The sequence below is a fragment of the Somniosus microcephalus genome, chromosome 32 (genome assembly GCF_052327205.1).
Source record: "Somniosus microcephalus isolate GS21.2 chromosome 32, FLI_Smic_1.0, whole genome shotgun sequence".
In the NCBI taxonomy this organism is placed as follows: Eukaryota; Metazoa; Chordata; class Chondrichthyes; order Squaliformes; family Somniosidae; genus Somniosus; species Somniosus microcephalus.
Window position 1 is genome coordinate 33,545,122 of NC_141018.1, and position 21,873 is coordinate 33,566,994.

Consider the following 21,873-nt stretch of genomic DNA (forward strand, 5'->3'; position numbering starts at 1 on the left):
ACAATGAAATTGGGATAAGTGATAAATTGGGATAATGGTACTTAGCAAGAATATCCTTAAGATGGATAATGATAAGGAGAGCTAGAGAAATCCTTCAAGTCCTTGATATTACAGTACATTGTAGCATTACACAGATAATGCCGGGCAGAAAGGGCAGAGAGAAGAAACAGGGGAATGTGGGAGCGAAAATCCGTATTACCCGAATCCCTCGCTATTCTTCCTGCGCAGTCTGTGAGACCAGCACATGCTGGATTAAAAGTTCAAACCGTTTTCTGCTGAGCACGGGTTGTAAATTGGTTAAGAGGATTTTGGGGAAAGGCTGTCTTCAGGGGAAAGATAATAGTAGGATGTGGAAGAGTCATTCAGCCATATTTGAATGTGTCATCTTGATAACTCTGCGTAGGAAGGGGAAAGTTTTATTGCAGCAATAAAACAATTAGAAGAGTTGAGAGCCTGGTTGTTTAGTTTATGTTGTTATTCTGTGGCATTTGTATGTAGCTTTATTGATAGTATGCATGGAATGTAGTGATCAGAGGGGGAAATTAGTATAAGAAATGTAAGGGAACACTGTTTAGTAGCTCACACTGGAATCGGAAAGTGTGTGTCTCAAAAGCAGCTTGTGCTCATACTGGTTTGTGTAATATGAAAAGACTTGTGCACTCATACTGGTTTGTGTAGTATGAAAAGACTTGTGCACTCATACTGGTTTGTGTAGTATGAGGTTTCATTAAAGACCTGATTCTACATTACTACAACTGAGTGTGTGTGTAATCTGACATTTAAAGCAACGAAATGAAAAAGAACAAGAAAGCAGTCCAACAAACATCAGGCATGAAATATTAATATTACAGTTTCTGGGTGAAAAATCAGGAAGAGTATTGAATCTTACAACGAAAAACTTAGCACAAAATAATGTTTTATTATTCCCCTGGTCTCTTTTGCTGATTTTTATAGTTTTTTTTAGATGTTCCTTCATGGTCCAGTGGGTAAAGACACTAAGGTGAGGTACTGAGCCATACGGAGCAAGGAAATCTCTGGTTTGATCCTCGGTTGGTGTGGAGTTCCCTCTAAATTAGACAGGTGAGAAAAACAAAATCATCTCATGACCTCTGTGGGAAAGTGCAGAGATCTTCGATAAGGACAGGAACAGGGTCAGCTGGGATGTGCTGACCCCACCCCCACAGTCCACAACCTGCTGTCACTGAGCTGAGCCACCGACCCCATACCCTCTCCACCACAAAGACCGTCTACTTCCACCTCCATAACATCACCCATCTCCGACCCTGCCTCAGCCCAACTGCTGCTGAAACCCTCGTCCAAGCTTTTATTACCTCCAGACTTGACTATTCCAACGTTCTCCTGGCCGGCCTCCCATCTTCCACCCTCCATAAACTTTGAGCTCATTCAAAACTCAGCCGTCCGTATCCTAACTCGCACCAAGTCCCGTTCACCCATCACCCCCGCGCTTGCTGACCTACTTTGGCTCCCGATCCAGCATCGCCTTGATTTTAAAATTCTTGACATAAGAAAACTACTAGGCACTTGGTCTAAGCGTTAAACAAAGCTTTAATCAACTGTTTTACAACATGGAGGTCTAGTTGTGTCCTTCACCAGTTCCTGTTAAGAATGTCCTGAGCAAGCTGGGCCCGTGCCTGAGTATTTATACTCTCCCTGGACAGCACCACCCGCAGGCTGCTCAGTATTATTTCATAAGTCTTTCTTTCATGAATGACTGATTCATGTCAATTCTCATCTTTGTTTTTAAATCCCTCCCTGGCCTCGCCCCGCCCTCCCTATGTCCGTAACCTCCTCCAGCCCTACAAAACCCCCCCGAAATCCCTGTGTTTCTCAAATTCTGGCCTCTTATCCACCTTCCCCTTCCTTCACACAACTATCGGCGGCCGTGCCTTCAGCTGCCTAGCCCCTAAGCTCTGGAATTCCCTCCCTAAACCTCTCCAACACTCAACCTCTTGCTCCTCCTTAAAACCTACCTCTTTGACCAAGCTTTTGGTCACCTATCCTAATTTCTCCTTCTATGGCTCTGTGTCAGTTTTTGTCTAATAATACTCCTGGGAAGCACCGTGGGATATTTTACTGCTTTAATGGCGCTATATAAATACAAGTTGTTGCTGTTATTGTTTTTGACACACTCTGTCAATGATAAGTGACACTTGAGTAAGCTACCAGAGATCAGTGACCCCCATAGAACTGTACCCCAGCACGGTTTGGCACCTTCAAGGAGAGGGGATGGGGAAGAATTATTTTTAAGAGATGCTCTTTAGTATTGGAATGCAAAGGAAGCTGAGCAGAGTATCAGATGTTGACCCAGAATCAACCTGCGGAGGCTCATTAAACTATGAGTTATGGGGTTGGTTAGTCTGTCATTTTCAGATTGAAAAAGAAAGCCACTTAAGAATATTTTTAAAAATTCAGGTTTAAAGTAGCCATTAAAAGCTTAAAAGCCTGATGCCCTTGTCTTTTTGATCGCATCTCAAAGTTACACAACATAATCTTGGCAACATCTTCGAGGTACTTTCAACAGGACTAGAGTGGGTAGGCAGTTAGCAGTTGATCGGTATGCTAGAGGTTTCTCCATGTCGATGGCTGTAAATGTCAAAGTAGGCAGTTCCAGTAGAGTGAGTTATATGAGAATGGAGTTTGTAATGTGCAATATTAAACTGGCATAGTTCCCAGAGAAGGAAAAGTGGATATTTGTCTTTATAATTCTCTCACACCCTTACATACAAACACACACACATACACACACACACCCTTACACACACAAACCCCCATACAAACACACACCCTTACACACACACACCCTTACACACACACACCCATACACACACACCCACACACACACACCCTTACACACACCCACACACACACACCCATACACACACACCCATACACACACACACCCTTACACACACACACCCATACACACACACCCACACACACACACCCTTACACACACACCCTTACACACACCCACACACACACACCCATACACACACACCCATACACACACACACCCATACACACACACCCATACACACACACACCCTTACACACACACACCCTTACACACACACACCCATACACACACACCCATACACACACACACCCATACACACACACCCATACACACACACACCCTTACACACACACACCCATACACACACACACCCATACACACACACCCATACACACACACACCCTTACACACACACACCCATACACACACACACCCATACACACACACCCATACACACACACACCCTTACACACACACCCTTACACACACACACCCATACACACACACACCCATACACACACACCCATACAAACACACACCCACACACACACACCCTACACACACACACACCCTTACACACACACACCCTTACACACACACACCCATACACACACACACCCATACACACACACCCATACACACACACACCCATACACACACACCCATACACACACACACCCTTACACACACACACCCTTACACACACACACCCTTACACACACACACCCATACACACACACACCCATACACACACACACCCTTACACACACACACCCTTACACACACACGCCCATACACACACACCCATACACACACACACCCTTACACACACACCCATACACACACACACCCTTACACACACACACCCTTACACACACACACCCATACACACACACCCATACACACACACACCCATATACACACACACCCATACACACACACCCACACACACACACACCCTTACACACACACACCCATACACACACACCCTTACACACACACACCCATACACACACACCCATACACACACACACCCATACACACACACCCATACACACACACACCCATACACACACACACCCATACACACACACCCATACACACACACACCCTTACACACACACACCCATACACACACACCCTTACACACACACACCCATACACACACACCCATACACACACACACCCTTACACACACACACCCATACACACACACCCTTACACACACACACCCATACACACACACCCTTACACACACACACCCATACACACACACCCTTACACACACACCCTTACACACACACACCCTTACACACACACACCCTTACACACACACACCCTACACACACACACCCTTACACACACACACCCTTACACACACACCCTTACACACACACCCTACACACACACACCCTTACACACACACACATACACACACACACCCTACACACACACACCCTTACACACACACACCCTTACAGACACACACCCTTACAGACACACACCCATACACACCCATACACACACACCTATACACACACCCATACACACACCCATACACACACACACCCTACACACACACACCCTACACACACACACCCTACACACACACACCCTACACACACCCTACACACACACACCCTACACACACACACCCTACACACACACACCCTACACACACACACCCATACACACACACACCCTACACACACACACCATACACACACACACCCTACACACACACACCCTTACACACACCCATACACACGCACACCCTACACACACACACCCTACACACACACCCATACACACACACACCCTACACACACACACCCTACACACACACACCCATACACACACCCTACACACACACACCCATACACACACACACACACCCATACACACACCCTTACACACACACACCCTTACGCACACACACCCTTACACACACACACACACACACACCCATACACACACCCTTACACACACACCTATACACACACCCATACACACACCCATACACACACACACCCTACACACACACACCCTACACACACACACCCTACACACACACACCCTACACACACACACCCTAACACACACCCTTACACACACCCTACACACACACACCCTACACACACACACACCCTACACACACTCTACACACACACCCCCTACACACACACACCCTACACACACACACCCATACACACACCCTTCACACACACACCCTACACACACACACACTTACACACACCCATACACATACACACCCTACACACACACACCCTACACACACACATCCATACACACACCCTACACACACACACACTTACACACACACACCCTTACAGACACACACCCATACATACACACACCCATATACACACACACACACACCCATACACACACCCTTACACACACACACCCTTACACACACACACCCTTACACACACACACCCATACACACACCCTTACACACACACCCTTACACACACACACCCTTACACACACACACCCATACACACACACACCCATACACACACACACCCATACACACACACCCATACACACACCCATACACACACCCATACACACACCCATACACACACACACCCATACACACACCCATACACACACACACCCATACACACACCCTACACACACACACCCTACACACACACACCCTTACACACACCCTACACACACCCTACACACACACACCCTACACACACACACCCTACACACACACCCATACACACACACACCCTACACACACACACACCCTACACACACACACCCTTACACACACCCTACACACACCCTACACACACACCCTACACACACACACCCATACACACACACACCCTACACACACACACCCTACACACACACACCCTACACACACACACCCTTACACACACCCATACACACACACACCCTACACACACACACCCATACACACACACCCATACACACACACACCCTACACACACACACACTGCACACACACACCCATACACACACCCTACACACACACACCCTACACACACACACCCTTACACACACACACACCCTTACACACACACACATACACACACCCATACACACACCCATACACACACACCCATACACACACCCATACACACACACACCCTACACACACACACCCTACACACACACACACATACACACACACACCCTACACACACACACCCTACACACACACACTCTACACACACACACCCTTACACACACCCATACACACACATACCCTACACACACACACCCTACACACACACACCCATACACACACACACCCTACACACACACACCCTACACACACACACCCTTACACACACCCATACACACACACACCCTACACACACACACCCATACACACACACCCATACACACACACACCCTACACACACACACACTGCACACACACACCCATACACACACCCTACACACACACACCCTACACACACACACCCTTACACACACACACACCCTTACACACACACACATACACACACCCATACACACACCCATACACACACACCCATACACACACCCATACACACACACACCCTACACACACACACCCTACACACACACACACATACACACACACACCCTACACACACACACCCTACACACACACACTCTACACACACACACCCTTACACACACCCATACACACACATACCCTACACACACACACCCTACACACACACACCCATACACACACACACCCTACACACACACACCCATACACACACCCTACACGCACACACCCATACACACACACACCCTACACACACACACCCTACACACACACACCCTTACACACACACATACACACACACACCCTACACACACACACCCTACACACACACACCCTTACACACACCCATACACACACACACCCTACACACACACACCCATATACACACACACCCTACACACACACACCCATACACACACACACACCCATATACACACCCTACACACACACACCTTACACACATACACACACACACATCCACACACACCCATGCACACCCTTACACAGATGCTGTCTTAGGTTTAATCAGCTATGATCAAGGCCAACGCTCAGTCAATGGAGTAAGTGGCCTGGTTATCAACCATTCCACTCAAGTAACCGCCTCCATCACACAAGAGTGACGCTCTCGCCCTAACACAGACAGTATTAGAGAGAGCATGGTAATGCCTCCTGACAGTGTGTGTGAAAGAGATTTCTAGAGCCCAGCGCTCATGTTGAATGCAATGCAAGTGATGTCAGTCTATTGACCTGGTGTGAATGTCTCCAAGGTCCGGTGTAGACCGTGTTATTTGCAGCATTGCTCCCTCCCCACACTGTATCACTGAAGCTGACAAAGAAACTCAGTCTCTATTATCTTATCCAATCTCTGACCATCTAAAGTAATGCATCTTTCAGCATCGTTCAGCATTCAGTCTACAGGGAGGGTCGACATTTTTGGACGTGGAGTTGCCCTGGAGTTTCCCCCTCCCTCATTCTTTCCCTGTAAGCCGAGGGTCCAGTGACTCCTGCACCAACAGTCTTCTCCTTGCCAGGCTCACCCGCTCCAGGGTTCGGTGCCGAGCAGGGAGTCACACGCGTTCAGTTCGCTCTGCATTGAAAGGCTCAACAAATAATCATTTAAAACACATCTTCACAATTGACCCGAACCGCTGGACTGCGGTCACACAAAAAGGCAAGGAGGCGGAACCTCTCCTCCTGTTGCAATATAATTTTTTAAAATTGCAATGTGTGGGAGAGACTGGCACGATTTCCCATGGTAATAATACCAATTCCACGCCGCCTCTTTACTGTGAGCGTGTGCAGTGACAGATTCCACCGGTTAAATCTAACTTCTACAAAGAGGAGGGATAAATGAAGCACTTACTTGTTGCAATGGTTAGCAGACACAGGTAGAGCACTGAACCCATCTCCGCTGAAGATCTCCCCACGCTGTTTCTGGACCGCAGTCGTTAAAATCACCCCCAAAAGGGCTTTTCCTCAATAACCTCTGATGATAAGAGCTGGGAGCCAATTTTGAGAGGATTGAGCAGAGGTGAGCGCCCTGGGAGAGGGAGGGAGGGGGGTGGGGGAAGTAAGAAGTGCCGCTGCAACACTCGGGAGCTGTCCCTGGTGCTGAATAGGATCTCTGCTGGGGAAGGGACGAGGAGAGGCGTCACTCAACCGCAGGCTGCCGCACTCTGTGTTCTTCACAAGACAGCCAGGCGGGACCCACAGCCCAGCTTCCCCATGGAGAACGGGTTCCAGCGGGATTCGGGGAGGAATGCAACCACAGATCAGTCCCTGAGCGAAAGGACCATGCCCCGTCCCGTGTCAAGTTACATATCCTAATATTGCTGTGCCTTCAAACATTGTCCAATAGCAGATGTACAGCAATAGCCCCCCTGTGTGTGTGTGTCTGTGTGTGTGTCTGTGTGTATGACATGCACAGATATCGAACTCGTTCGTAGAATGATACAGCCATTCGGCCCATCGTCCGTGCTTGCTTTTTGAAAGAACTGTCCAATTAGTCCCACGTTCAGTTCGCTCTGCATTGAAAGGCTCAAAAAAACAATCTTCACAATTGACCCTAAACTGCACTGGGCTGCAGTGACACAAAAGGCAAGGAGGCGGAATTTCACCTCCTATTGCACTGGAATGAAAAGTTGCAATGGTAACAATGTCTGGGAGAGACCTTCCCCACAGCCCTGCACATTTCTCTTTCCTGATTGCTCGCAAACAATAATAGCCGACAAATCGGGGGCTGCACACATTGCTGGGACATTCCTCTGTCCGCTATTTCAGTGGAGACCCATCTAAACCAGACAGGTTTAAAGCTGGGTTAAAATAGAGGAACTGCACAGAAGGATAGTTGTAATAAAAGCAGAAAATGCTGGAGATACTCAGCAGGTCAGGCAGCATCTGTGGAGAGAGAAACAGAGTTAGCGTTTCAGGTCGATGACCCTTCGTCAGAACTGGAAAAAGTTGGAGATGGAACAGGTTTTTAAGCAAGTGTCGGGGCAGGGAGAGGGGGGGGGGGGGAGGAGGGGAAAGAGCAAAAGGGAAGGTCTGTGATAGGCTGGAAGGCAGGTGAGATTAAGAGACATTAAGAGATGGTGCAAGGCAAAAGGAGATGGTAATGGGACAGATTAAGAAACAAAAGATGGCTCTCGATGAAGTGTAAATGGCAGAATGAAAGACAGCTGCCTTGTTGGAGAGAAAAAATAAATAATAAATAAAATAAATTTAAAAAAAGAATAGGGGTGGAGGTTATGGTCTGAAATTGTTGAACTCGATGTTGAGTCCGGAAGGCTGTAAAGTGCCTAATCGGAAGATGAGGTGCTGTTCCTCGAGCTTACACTGAGTTTCATTGGAACAGTGCAAGAGGCCGAGGACGGAGCGGTCTGAGTGGGAGTGGAGCGGAGAATTAAAGTGACAGGCCACCGGAAGCTCGGGGCCACCCTTACTGACTGAACGGAGGTGTTCTGCAAAGCGGTCACCCAATCTGCGTTTGGTCTCCCCAATGTAGAGGAGACGGCATCGTGAGCAGCGAATACAGTATACTAGATTGCAAGAAGCACAAGTAAATCGCTGTTTCACCTGGAAGGGGTGTTTGGGGCCCTGGACAGTGGGAAGGATAGTTGTATTCATGTTGGCCACAATAAAAGAGCCAGCACCGACACAATGGAACAAATGTCCACCTTCTGTGGTGGAAACTTCAATTCACGAATGTCGCCAACAGTAATCGAAACAGAAAGACTTGCATTTCTATAGTGCCTTTCATGGCCACCGGATGTCCCAGAGCGCTTCACAGCCAATGAAGCACTTTTTGAAGTGTTGTAATGTGGGAAACGCAGCAGCCAATTTGCGCACAGCAAGCTCCCACAGACAGCAATGTGATAATGACCCTGACTCTTCTTTGAAATAGTGCCCGTGGGATCTTTTACGTCCACCCGAGAAGGCAGACGGGGCCTCGGTTTAACATCTCATCCGACAGACGGCACCTCCAACAGGGCAGTACTGCCTCAGACCTTTAGTCACTGGGCCAGCAAGGAGATTCTTGTCGAATGGTCTGGATATAATTCTTCTTCTGTATAACCCATTTCCTGGAGGGGGGAAACTGTTGTGTGTTATTAATAATGGTGGGAGTGGTGAGTGAGATGACTTAAAGCTTCATCCTACTGGTAAATATATTGGGTTACCAGACTACTGGCACTCAAATGAGATTGTAGCCCTCATTTATTTCCTAGCTGATTGGATTGCTTAGGCATCTGGTTATTGTACAGTTTGGACACTGGCTGCCGATTGTAATCTCCCAGTTTGTCCCAGCATTGTATCATTCACTAAGTACAATTTTGCTTCTGCCAATATTTTATTTGCAGTAAAAGGATTATTCCAAATAAGTAAACACAGCACACACAACCCAACTCAACACAGAGCTACAGACCTTAATAACAAAATCTTGTGTCTTCATGCGCTGGCCCTATTATTCCAAACCCTCTAACTCCACTTCACCTGAAGACTATAGTTTATCGACTCACTGTGCACAAGACCCAGGGAGATCAATTGGTAGAATATATATATTTTATTAAATGAATCACAGTTTTATATAATACTAATCAATCATCTGTGGCATTGCACACAGGGAATGAAGACCAAGTATTATTTTCAGGTGAAGGATCTTTCGAGTCTAAGGAATAATTAGACCTGGGCTCACAGATGTAAAGCAATCTCCATTTTAAAGTCATGCATTCCATTCTTATTTTTATATTTTCATTATATATTGCTATAGCCACATCTATAATGAAAACTGCTTACAGAATCATAGAATGACACAGCACAGAAGGAAGCCATTCAGCCTATCGTGCCTGTGCTGATCCTTTGAAAGTGCGATCCAAGTAGTTCCACTCCTTTGCTCTTTCCCCACAGCCCTGCAAATGTTGCCTTTTCAAGTATTTATCCAATTTCCTTTTGAAAGTTACTATTGAAACTGCTCCCACCGCCCTTTCAAGCAGCGCATTCCAGATCACAACAATTCACTGTTATCTTATGTAAACGAGTCATGTTGTAACTACAGCCTCCCATCAGTGGTTCCACTGCAGTGCCTCCACTGGCAGAAGGGTGCAATTACAGCGTGACATGTTTACATATGCAGTTTCCATGATAAATGTGGGCACAGGGATTTATAATGGAAAAAGTGACAGGAAATATGTGCAGACAAAAAACATAATTAGAGTTGAGGCATTAACTCTTTAAAAAAAAACAACTGGGTTAAATCCCCCACTAAATAGTGGAAAGGAGCTTCAGATGAATGCACTGTTTGCATCCTATGGGTTGATTTCAGGGCCAGAGTAAGCGATCCCACTTTAAACTCACACCAAGGCAGAAAGACGTTTCTGGAATGCCGCAGGCAGATTTTCATGATCATGATTCAATTAGCATAACTCTGTTGAACGTGATATTCAGCGCCCATTCCCAGGCCTGCAGTTGCTGACGATTTGGCAGTTACTTTGTTTACAGGGTAATGATCTCCTGTTTTCACAGCGACAGTATTTAACCCTACCAATCCTGAACCTTTTGTTTTTATTGAGAAATTTAGGACCAGGGCTGCAGTCCAAGGTTGAACAGAGTAGGAGAGTTACAGGGGTAAATCAATAGTGGATAAGTGATGGCAAGCTTGGATTTTCAGTGCCTGTAGATATCTTAACTCACTTCGCAGCCAATGAATTACTTTTGAAGTAGAGCATTTGTTGCAATGTATGAAAGATGGCAGCCAATTTGCACACAGCAAGATCCCACAAACAGCAACAAGGTTATAACCAGTCAATCTGTTTTCAATGGCCTTGGTTGAAGGATAAATACTGGGACACCTCCCCATCTCTTCTTTGACTAGTGTCATGAGATCTTTTACCTTCACCTGAACCTCAAGGGTTTCATGTTTCACCTGAAGGATTGCACAGCACTCCCGCAGTACTGCACTAATGTGTCAGCCTAGACTATGTGCTCACTTCCTGAAGTAAAGCTTGAACCCACACCTCTCTCTGACTCGGAGGTGAGAGTGCTACCTGCTGAGACTTCCTAACAGTGTCTTGATGTGCCTATGCAACACAGCGAAAAAGCAAGGAGAAGGGAGAGTGTGTAGGAGGATATATAGGAGGGACATGAGTTGATGTATAATAATTCAAGCAGCTTTTTTTATCTTCCCTGCATCCTGTGCATGTTGAACAAGGATAATGTGATGCACTCCACAGTTGAATAGCTGGGTGAACCACCTAGTTTATCCTTAGAATTAGACAATTGTGTTAATTCATTAATTAGTCCAGGAGAGTCAAGTATTCATGAATATAGAACTTGTCTACAAATTAAATAATATTGATGCCACATAAGATCATAAGAACATAAGAGTTAGGAGCAGGAGTCGGCCACACGGCCCCGCGAGCCTGCTCCGCCACACGGCCCCTCGAGCCTGCTCTGCCACACGGCCCCTCGAGCCTGCTCCGCCACACGGCCCCTCGAGCCTGCTCCGCCACACGGCCCCTCGAGCCTGCTCCGTCACACGGCCCCTCGAGCCTGCTCTGCCATTCAATAAGATCATGTCTGATCTTCGACCTCAACTCCACTTTCCCGCCCGATCCCCATATCCCTTGATTCCCCGAGAGTCCAAAAATCTATCGATCTCAGCCTTGAATATATTCAACGACTGAGCCTCCACAGCCCTCTGGGGCAGAGAATTCCAAAGATTCACCACCCTCTGAGTGAAGAAATTCCTCCTCATCTCAGTCTTAAATGGCCGGCCCCTTATCCTGAGACTATGCCCCCTAGTTCTAGACTCTCCAGCCAGGGGAAACAACCTCTCAGCATCTACCCTGTCAATCCCCCTCGGAATCTTATATGTTTCAATGAGATCACCTCTCATTCTTCTAAAGTCAAGTATTCAAGAATATAGGACTTGTCTACATGGTATTTGTTCAAAATAAGTAACATTGAGGCCTGTAGGTTAGTATTCCCACATTTATAAAACTCTGACTTGCTGCGCTCTGATTTTTGTAGCTGTTATTTTTTTTAAGGTGATATATTTTGTACCCACTCTCTTCACCGCTTGCCTGGCTATAAGATCGGCAAATGTTTTCGTAGAGGCCTTTCACTACAGCCACGAACGCTGGGATAGCCTTAGCTCCATTGCTGTCACTGTCGAAGCAAGCTTGGGATCACGGTCCTGAGGCCAGTGGGCAGTCCTGGAAGGAGCCCCCTGCTGGATACAGGCGCAATGGCAGCTCGGTGACAGCTTTAGCGCCACCTTCTGGCAAAACCCAGTCGAAGAGCGATGACAGTGTGACCCTCATGGAGCCACAGTTCATGTGGATTAACAACAGAAAACGCTGGAAAAACTCAGCAGGCCAGGGCAACATCTATGGAGAGAGAAACAGAGTTAACGTTTCAGGTCGAAGACCCTTCATCAGAACTGAGAAAAAAGCAGGAAATGAAACAGATTAAAAAGCAAGTTTGGGGGCTGGGGAATGGGGGAGGGGATGAAAGAACAAACGGGAAGGTCTGTGGGAGGTGGAGAGACATTAAGAGATATTCAAGGTGAGACGAGATGGTAATAGGACAGGTAAAGAGACAAAAGATGGCTCTAGATGAAGTGTGAAATGCGCTGGCAGAGTGAGAGACAGCTGCCGTGTGGGAGAGAAAAAAAGGAAAAGGCACAAACCAAAACTGTGGATAAAAAATATATAAAAATATGATAGGGGCCGAGGTTATGATCTGAAATTGTTGAACTCGATATTGAGTCCAGAAGGCTGTAAAGTAGATGTGACGGCGTGCATCCCCATGAGCTGTTCTGTTCTGTTTCAAATATTCAACTTGGCAGGCTGCAAGCAGTGCCAGTAATAAAAATAACATCACAGCAAATCTCGAACAGAAATCACACCTTGGTGCAGGCTTTTCTTTTACTCAGTCTCAGCACCTGGCTTGTCCCAGCCAGGCCACCATCTTCAGTAACAATCATTATGTACAAGTTGTAATATCAGCAAATAGTGATGGTATTTGCCTGTTTGATTATTTATGCCTTACCAGCATATTTGCCTGATTGATTATTTATGCCTGACCAGCAGAGGGCATGTGAGAGACAAGCAGTTTAGTTTTAGTTTTGTTTTAGATGGATCTCTAAGATGGTGTCTCCTGTAATGCTGTTAACAGAGTTGAACAGACTTTAGATTAAAAGACATTCTCTTTCATGAATATGTCGTCATTGAACCCACATACAAATCGATACATGGTGTCAGAAGTGATTGAAAGAGATGAAGAGGAAAAATCTGAAGTTAAATCAGCTCTCCACATATTAGCAAGCCAAAAGAGAACATCGTTACTTACCATTGGAGAATAGCTAACGAAGTGAAAAATGGAAGGATTACACCCACCGGCGAAGCTTCAGTTGACAGGTAATGTGGCTAAAAATTGGAGGAGATTCAAACAACATTTGGAGTTGTATTTAGCGGCAATCGGAGCTGATGAGAAAAGTGATAAAATGAAAGCGTCAGTGTTCTTACATGTCGTGGGTGATGAAGCGCTGGAGGTGTATAATAACTTCACATTCGCTGCTGATGGAGACAAAATGAAGCTAGATAAAATAATGGAACAGTTTGAGGCCTACTGCATACCTAAATGTAACGTGACGTTTGAGAGGCACAGATTTTTCACATGTGTACAGAAAACGGGAGAGACTATTGATCAGTATGTGACTGAAATGAGAAACCGAAGCAAAACATGTGAATTTGGGGGACTGACAGACTCGCTGATAAAAAACAGACTGGTGTGTGGTATTCCAGATAATGATCTAAGGGAAAGACTGCTAAGAGAGCAAAATCTAGACCTGGGAAAAGCCATAGCACTGTGTAGGGCTACAGAGACTGTGAAGTCGCAGGCAAAAGAGCTGTTCAGTGACAGTAGCTGCAACGTGGATGCAGTGAGAAAGAACGGATACAAACCGTTTAACAAAAAGAGCGCCAATGTGAAAAAAGAGGCGTGGCCAGCGAACAAAAATGAAAGGGGCAATCGAAAGTCATGTAGTCGATGCGGTACACAGCATCCACCAGAAAAGTGTCCAGCATATGGTAAAACATGCAATAGTTGCAACAAAAACAACCATTATGCCCGTTGCTGTAAGAACCAAGCGCAACAAAGCAAGGTCCATACAGTAGAGGAAAGTGAGATAGAGGAGTTCAATGTGGATGTTGTGTCTGAAAACAAAAAAGAAAAAAGAGACTGGATGTTGACACTAAAAGTGAATGACATACACATTCCATTTAAATTGGATACTGGAGCACAAGTTAATGTGATATCAGAGACTGATTTTAAGAAAATTAGACCCAGACCAAAGATACATGGAATAAAAGTGAAAGTGACAGGATACTCAGGTACTGATATACCAGTGAGAGGAAAATGCATTGTCAAAGTGACACACAAGGACAGAGAGCACACGCTAGCATTAATCGTGGTGCCAAAGGATGTGCAAGCCATACTAGGTTTAAAAGCCTGTGAGAGACTGAACCTGGTAAAGAGAGTCCTCGTTGTGGAAAGCGAAGGAGAGACAGTCTATGATGAACTCATGAAAGAGTACAACGACCTATTTCAGGGTCTAGGCTGCATTCCAGGAGAACACACGATCAGAGTAGATAAAAGTATGCCAACGGTCATACATCCATGCAGAAAAGTTCCGTTTGCTCTTCAAAAGCAACTGAAGGCAGAGTTGGACAGGATGGAAAGCCTGAACATGATTCAGAAGATAGATGAGCCAACTGAGTGGGTGAGTTCCCTCGTCGTAGTGGACAAAAAGAATGGAAAGCTCAGAATTTGCCTGGATCCAAGAGATCTAAACAGAGCAATAAAGAGAGAGCACTTCAAGCTTCCTACACGTGAGGAAATCATGTCACAGTTTGCAAATGCAAAGTATTTCAGCAAGTTAGATGCATCATCAGGGTTTTGGCAGATGAAATTGGACAAGGCAAGTTCAAGACTGTGCACGTTCAACAGTCCATTTGGCAGATACAGATTCCTAAGGTTACCATTTGGCATTGCCTCAGCTCCTGAAGTGTATCACAAAACTATCCATATGATCTATGAGCACCTGGAGGGAGTTGATACTTCAATGGATGACATCATAGTATGGGGAACCACGAGAACTGAGCATGATGAGAGACTGAAAAAAGTGCTGGAAGCAACAAGGAAAACAAACCTGAAGCTGAATAGAGAGAAATGCCAGCTCGGGGTGACAGAACTGACATTCGTGGGAGATATCCTTAGCAGTGAGGGCATCAGACCAGATCCCAGAAAGGTGTCCGCCATTGAGAATATGCCAAAGCCACAATGCAAAAAGGACGTGCAGAGGTTTAATGGAATGATCAACTACATGGGTAAATTCATATCCAACCTCTCAGAAAAGATGGCGCCACTGAGACGACTAACTGAAAAGAACATAGAATGGGAATGGAATCATGAGCATGAGAAGTCATGGAGCGATCTAAAGAAACTGCTCACAGAGGAACCAGTTCTGAGGTTTTATGACCCAGCGAGACCCATCAAGATATCATCAGATGCATCACAGAGTGGGCTCGGTGCCGTTCTTCTGCAAAAATATGACTACTGGCAACCTATTGCATATGCATCGCGCTCAATGACAGACGCGGAGACGCGATATGCTCAAATAGAAAAGGAGCTGCTCAGCATCACATACGCCTGTGAAAGATTTCACCAGTTTGTGGCAGGACAAGCAATCAGTGTAGAGACTGACCATAAGCCCTTGATTGCATTGTTCCAAAAGCCACTAAATAGCTGTCCGCTTAGAATACAAAGAATGATGATCAGGCTGCAACGCTATACACTGAATGTTGCGTACACACCGGGTAAGCTGATGTATACAGCAGACACGTTGTCCAGAGCTGTTGACCCAAGAGAGCCCGCAAACATCAAAATGGATGAAAAAGTGAACGCCTACGTGGACATGATCACAAGTGCACTGCCCATAGCAGATGCAAAAATGGAGCTCATAAAGACTGAGACAAACAAAGATGAAACAATGAGACAACTGAGGAAAAGCATCTTGGATGGATGGCCCAACATGAAGCAAGACTGCTCACCTGACATGGCAGAGTACTGGAACTGCAGGGCGGAACTATCAGTGGTCGAAGACATCATCTACAAAGGAAGTAAAATAGTTATCCCAAAGAGTCTGAGAAAAGAGATGCTAAAAAGGATCCATGGAGGACATCTGGGAATCGAAAAGTGTAAGAAAAGAGCACGAGAGGTGATGTACTGGCCACGAATCAACCAAGATGTGACAAATGAGGTGTCAAACTGCACAATATGCCTGAAATATCAAGCAAGCAATCCTGCAGAACCACTAAAGCCACACCCAGCGCCAGACAGACCTTACCAGAAGGTAGGCGCTGACCTATTCGTATGTCAAGGGAAGGACTATCTTGTAGTCACAGACTATTACTCCCTGTATCCAGAGGTGTGTAGACTGTACACCACCACTGCAGATGCTGTGATAACATGTATGAAAGCCATATTCTCCAGACATGGCGTGGCAAGCGAGGTCTTCACAGACAACGGACCCCAGTTTTACAATGCAAGTTTCCGACACTTTGCCAAAGAGTGGGACTTTGTCCACACAACGTCAAGTCCTCACTTTCCACAGTCCAATGGACTAGTGGAAAAATTGGTCCAGACAGTGAAAAGACTGATGTACAAGGCAAGAGACGGTGGAACTGACTTCTACCAGAGCATGCTTGTATACCGCACAACGCCGCTCGAGTGTGGTATGTCACCAGCCCAACTCCTTATGGGACGTCTGCTAAGGTCAAACCCACCCATCCCGGAGAACCTCCTGAAAACAAAAGAGGGGGAGAAAGTGAGGAAGTTCAAAGAACAACAGAAAGAAAAGCAAAAGTACTACTATGACAGAGGAACACAAAACCTACCTGAACTCCACACTGGTGACCAAGTAAGGTTCAAAGACAAAACAAACATATGGACTCAGAAGGGAACTGTCCTGAGTGAAGTTCAACCAAGATCATACACCATTCAGACAGATGAGGGTGCTGTTCTGAGAAGAAATCGTCGAGATCTTCTCATGGGACCAGCCACAGCAGGTCAAAAGACTGATACTGTTGAACAACCTGATCACACAGCAGGTCAAAAGACTGATACTGTTGAACAACCTGATCACACAGCTGAGAAATCATCATCTGAGGCAACAACTCAGATTCAAGGACAATCAATCAGAAAATCCTCAAGACACGTGAAGCCTCCTGAGAGACGCATTGAGCAAGTTTAAGGACTCTTGTTATAGAAGGAAGTAATGTTATCTTATTATTTCTTCAAGTTCTAGTGTATTTACATATTTCAGGTGAACACACAAAACAAGGTTAAAAAACCTTGATCGTGATAATGATAATGTAAGTTCATTAAGTGTTACAGTTAAAATGCAGATTAATACAAAGAAAACATGTTGTTAGATAAAAGTAAAATACTTTTGTTTTAAGAAAGGGAGATGTAATGATATCAGCAAATAGTGATGGTATTTGCCTGTTTGATTATTTATGCCTTACCAGCATATTTGCCTGATTGATTATTTATGCCTGACCAGCAGAGGGCATGTGAGAGACAAGCAGTTTAGTTTTAGTTTTGTTTTAGATGGATCTCTAAGATGGTGTCTCCTGTAATGCTGTTAACAGAGTTGAACAGACTTTAGATTAAAAGACATTCTCTTTCATGAATACGTCATCATTGAACCCACATACAAATCGATACACAAGTGAGCAGCGTTTTAGCCTGAGTGTGTCGGCCGTGGCTCAGTGGGCAGCACCCGACAAATTAAACTTCAGGTTTTGATGTTAAAATGTGGTGGCGGAATGGCTGTGCAGGGCGGTGGAATTGATTTGTATCATACAATGTAATGATCACGATGTTGTAAATGTTCTTAATGTTCAATAAAGTGTAATAAAAAAATTTTAAAAAGTGGGCAGCACCCTTGCCTCTGAGTCAGAAGGTCGTGGGTTCAAGTCCCTCTCCAGAAACTTGCAGCACAAGAATTCTAGGCTGACACCCCAGTGCGGTGCTGAGGGAGTGCTGCACTGTTGGAGGCCCCGTCTGCTCTCTCAGGTGGACGTAAAAGATCCCAGGACACCATTTCAAAGAAGAGCAGGGGAGGTGTCCTGAGGCAAATATTTATCCTTCAATTGATATCACTAAAACAGATTATCTGGTCATTATCACATTGCTGTTTGTGGGAGCTTGCTGTGCACAAAATGGCTGCTGCATTTCCTACATTACAACAGTGACCACACTTCAAAAAGTACTTCACTGTGTGTAAAGCACTTTGGGACAGCCTGAGGTCGTGAAAGACACTATATAAATGCAATTTTTTTCTTTTCTTTATTATGAAAGATAATTTTTCTGTTCCTTACTGGTGGTTTTACAGTTCTTTGAGGGGGGAGAGGAGAGGAACTCGGGGGGGGGAGGGGATTGGAGTGGGGGAGAGGACAGGGGATCGGTGGAGAGAGAGGAGAGGGGATCGGAGTGGGGTAAAAGGAGAGGGGATCAGAGTGGGGGTAAAGGAGAGGGGATCGGAGTGGGGGAAAGGAGAGGGGATCGGAGTGGGGGGAAAGGAGAGGGGATCGGAGTGGGGGGAAAGGAGAGGGGATCGGAGTGGGGGGAAAGGAGAGGGGATCGGAGTGGAGGGAAAGGAGAGGGGATCGGAGTGGGGGGAAAGGAGAGGGGATCGGGGTGGGGGGAAAGGAGAGGGGATCGGAGTGGGGGGAAAGGAGAGGGGATCGGGGTGGGGGGAAAGGAGAGGGGATCGGGGTGGGGGGAAAGGAGAGGGGATCGGAGTGGGGGGAAAGGAGAGGGGATCGGGGTGGGGGAAAGGAGAGGGGATCGGAGTGGGGGTAAAGGAGAGGGGATCGGAGTGGGGGGAAAGGAGAGGGGATCGGGGTGGGGGGAAAGGAGAGGGGATCGGAGTGGGGGGAAAGGAGAGGGGATCAGAGTGGGGGGAAGGGAGAGGGGATCGGAGTGGGGGGAAAGGAGAGGGGATCGGAGTGGGGGGAAAGGAGAGGGGATCGGAGCGGGGGGAAAGGAGAGGGGATCGGAGCGGGGGGAAAGGAGAGGGGATCGGAGCGGGGGGAAAGGAGAGGGGATCGGGGTGGGGGGAAAGGAGAGGGGATCGGAGTGGGGGGAAAGGAGAGGGGATTGGAGTGGGGGGAAAGGAGAGGGGATTGGGGTGGGGAAAGGAGAGGGGATCGGGGTGGGGGAAAGGAGAGGGGATTGGGGTGGGGGGAAAGGAGAGGGGATCGGAGTGGGGGGAAAGGAGAGGGGATCGGAGTGGGGAGAAAGGAGAGGGGATTGGGGTGGGGGTAAAGGAGAGGAGATCGGTGGAGAGAGAGGAGAGGGGATCGGAGTGGGGAGAGGAGAGGGGATCGGGGCAAATAACTTGTGAGCGGATCAAATAGCTAGTGCCCCATTAAAGTGTGATGTCCTGAGGTGTGACACTCTTCAACTGTGACACAGGAACAGGAGTAGGTCATTCAGGCCTTGGAGCCTGTTCCGTAACCCTGAATATCCTGGCCTAACTAAAATCTATCAATCTCAGTTTTGACATTTTCAATTGAGCCCCAGCCTCAACAGCTTTTGGGGGGGGGGGGGAAGAGTTCCAGATTTCCAGTACCCTTTGTGTGAAGAAATGCTTCCTGACATCACCCCTTAACGGCCTGGCTCTAGTTTTAAGGTTCTGCCCCCTTGTTCTGGACTCCCCCCCACCCCCCACCTGAGGAAATAGTTTCTCTCTATCTCTACCCTATCAAATCCTTTAATCATCTTAAATACCTCAATTACCTTAGTCTTCGATACTCAATGGAATATAAGCCTAGTTTTTGAATACAAGCCGAGAGACTCGAGGTAGATGGTGATGTCTACCTCTGTGTTCCATTCAAAGGTATAAATCTGAAATACTTGAGATGTGTTTTTGCTTTAGAGTACTTGAATTAAAAAAAAAATCGAAACTGTTCAGAGGGAGGGGGGCCTTTAAATAGAAGGACATCTGCTCCACCGAGAACTGGTGGCCTCCTACAGGGATGGACCTTGCCTTTAAAACACGGCCAACTAGCTGACTGAGACAATGACTGTGTGCGCAGCACTGATCGATTCCTTGAAGGCACAGCCATCTGGTTAACTGAAAGACAACGCCATCTGTTGGACTCAAAGGGAGCCCAATGCACGAGGAGTGGTTTGCCCATTGATGTTTAAATGCCATAATGGTGCTGGTGTAGTCCGATTTTGTTCATGGAGGAACTTTCTACTCCAGCTCCAACTTGGGAGTGTCTTCGGATGTCAACATCATGTAAACCCAATTGGAATCCTTCATGTCAATATGCTTAATGTTGAAGCTGGGCCACAGAGTGAAAGGAGCCTTCTCCTCCCTGTCAACGGCATCTTTTGCCTTGATGGACAGCAAATCTAGCCCAAAAGTTATTTCAAAAGAAGAGGATATTCCTGCTGTTTCTCCCGTGGACAACATCATCTCCTTCAGAAATCGTCATCACAAAGTGCGTAGACCCAGGGATCGCTGGGTCTGTACAGATGAGAGGGGCTATCCCAAGCTCATCAGAATGAAAACCCTACAGATTATCCTAAAATAGCATTGAACTGGCTCCTGAGCGACTCAAAGGCTTTCACCTACCCTACCCCAGAAATTCAAGTGTTGACCGCTCTGTGTCAAGACATTCTTCCTATCATTACCTTTCAACAAGAACAAATTGCATTTATATAGCGCCTTTAACATAGTAAAACATCCCAAGGTGCTTCACAGGAAGCGTAAATCAGACAAAGTTTGACACTGAGCCATATAAGGAGATATCCATTCCGTATGTCGCAGTTCTTCCAAGCATTTTGCCATTGGTCATCAAGGCTGAGGGGAGATCGCGGAAGGGCTTCGGCGACAGTGAAGGGCTTT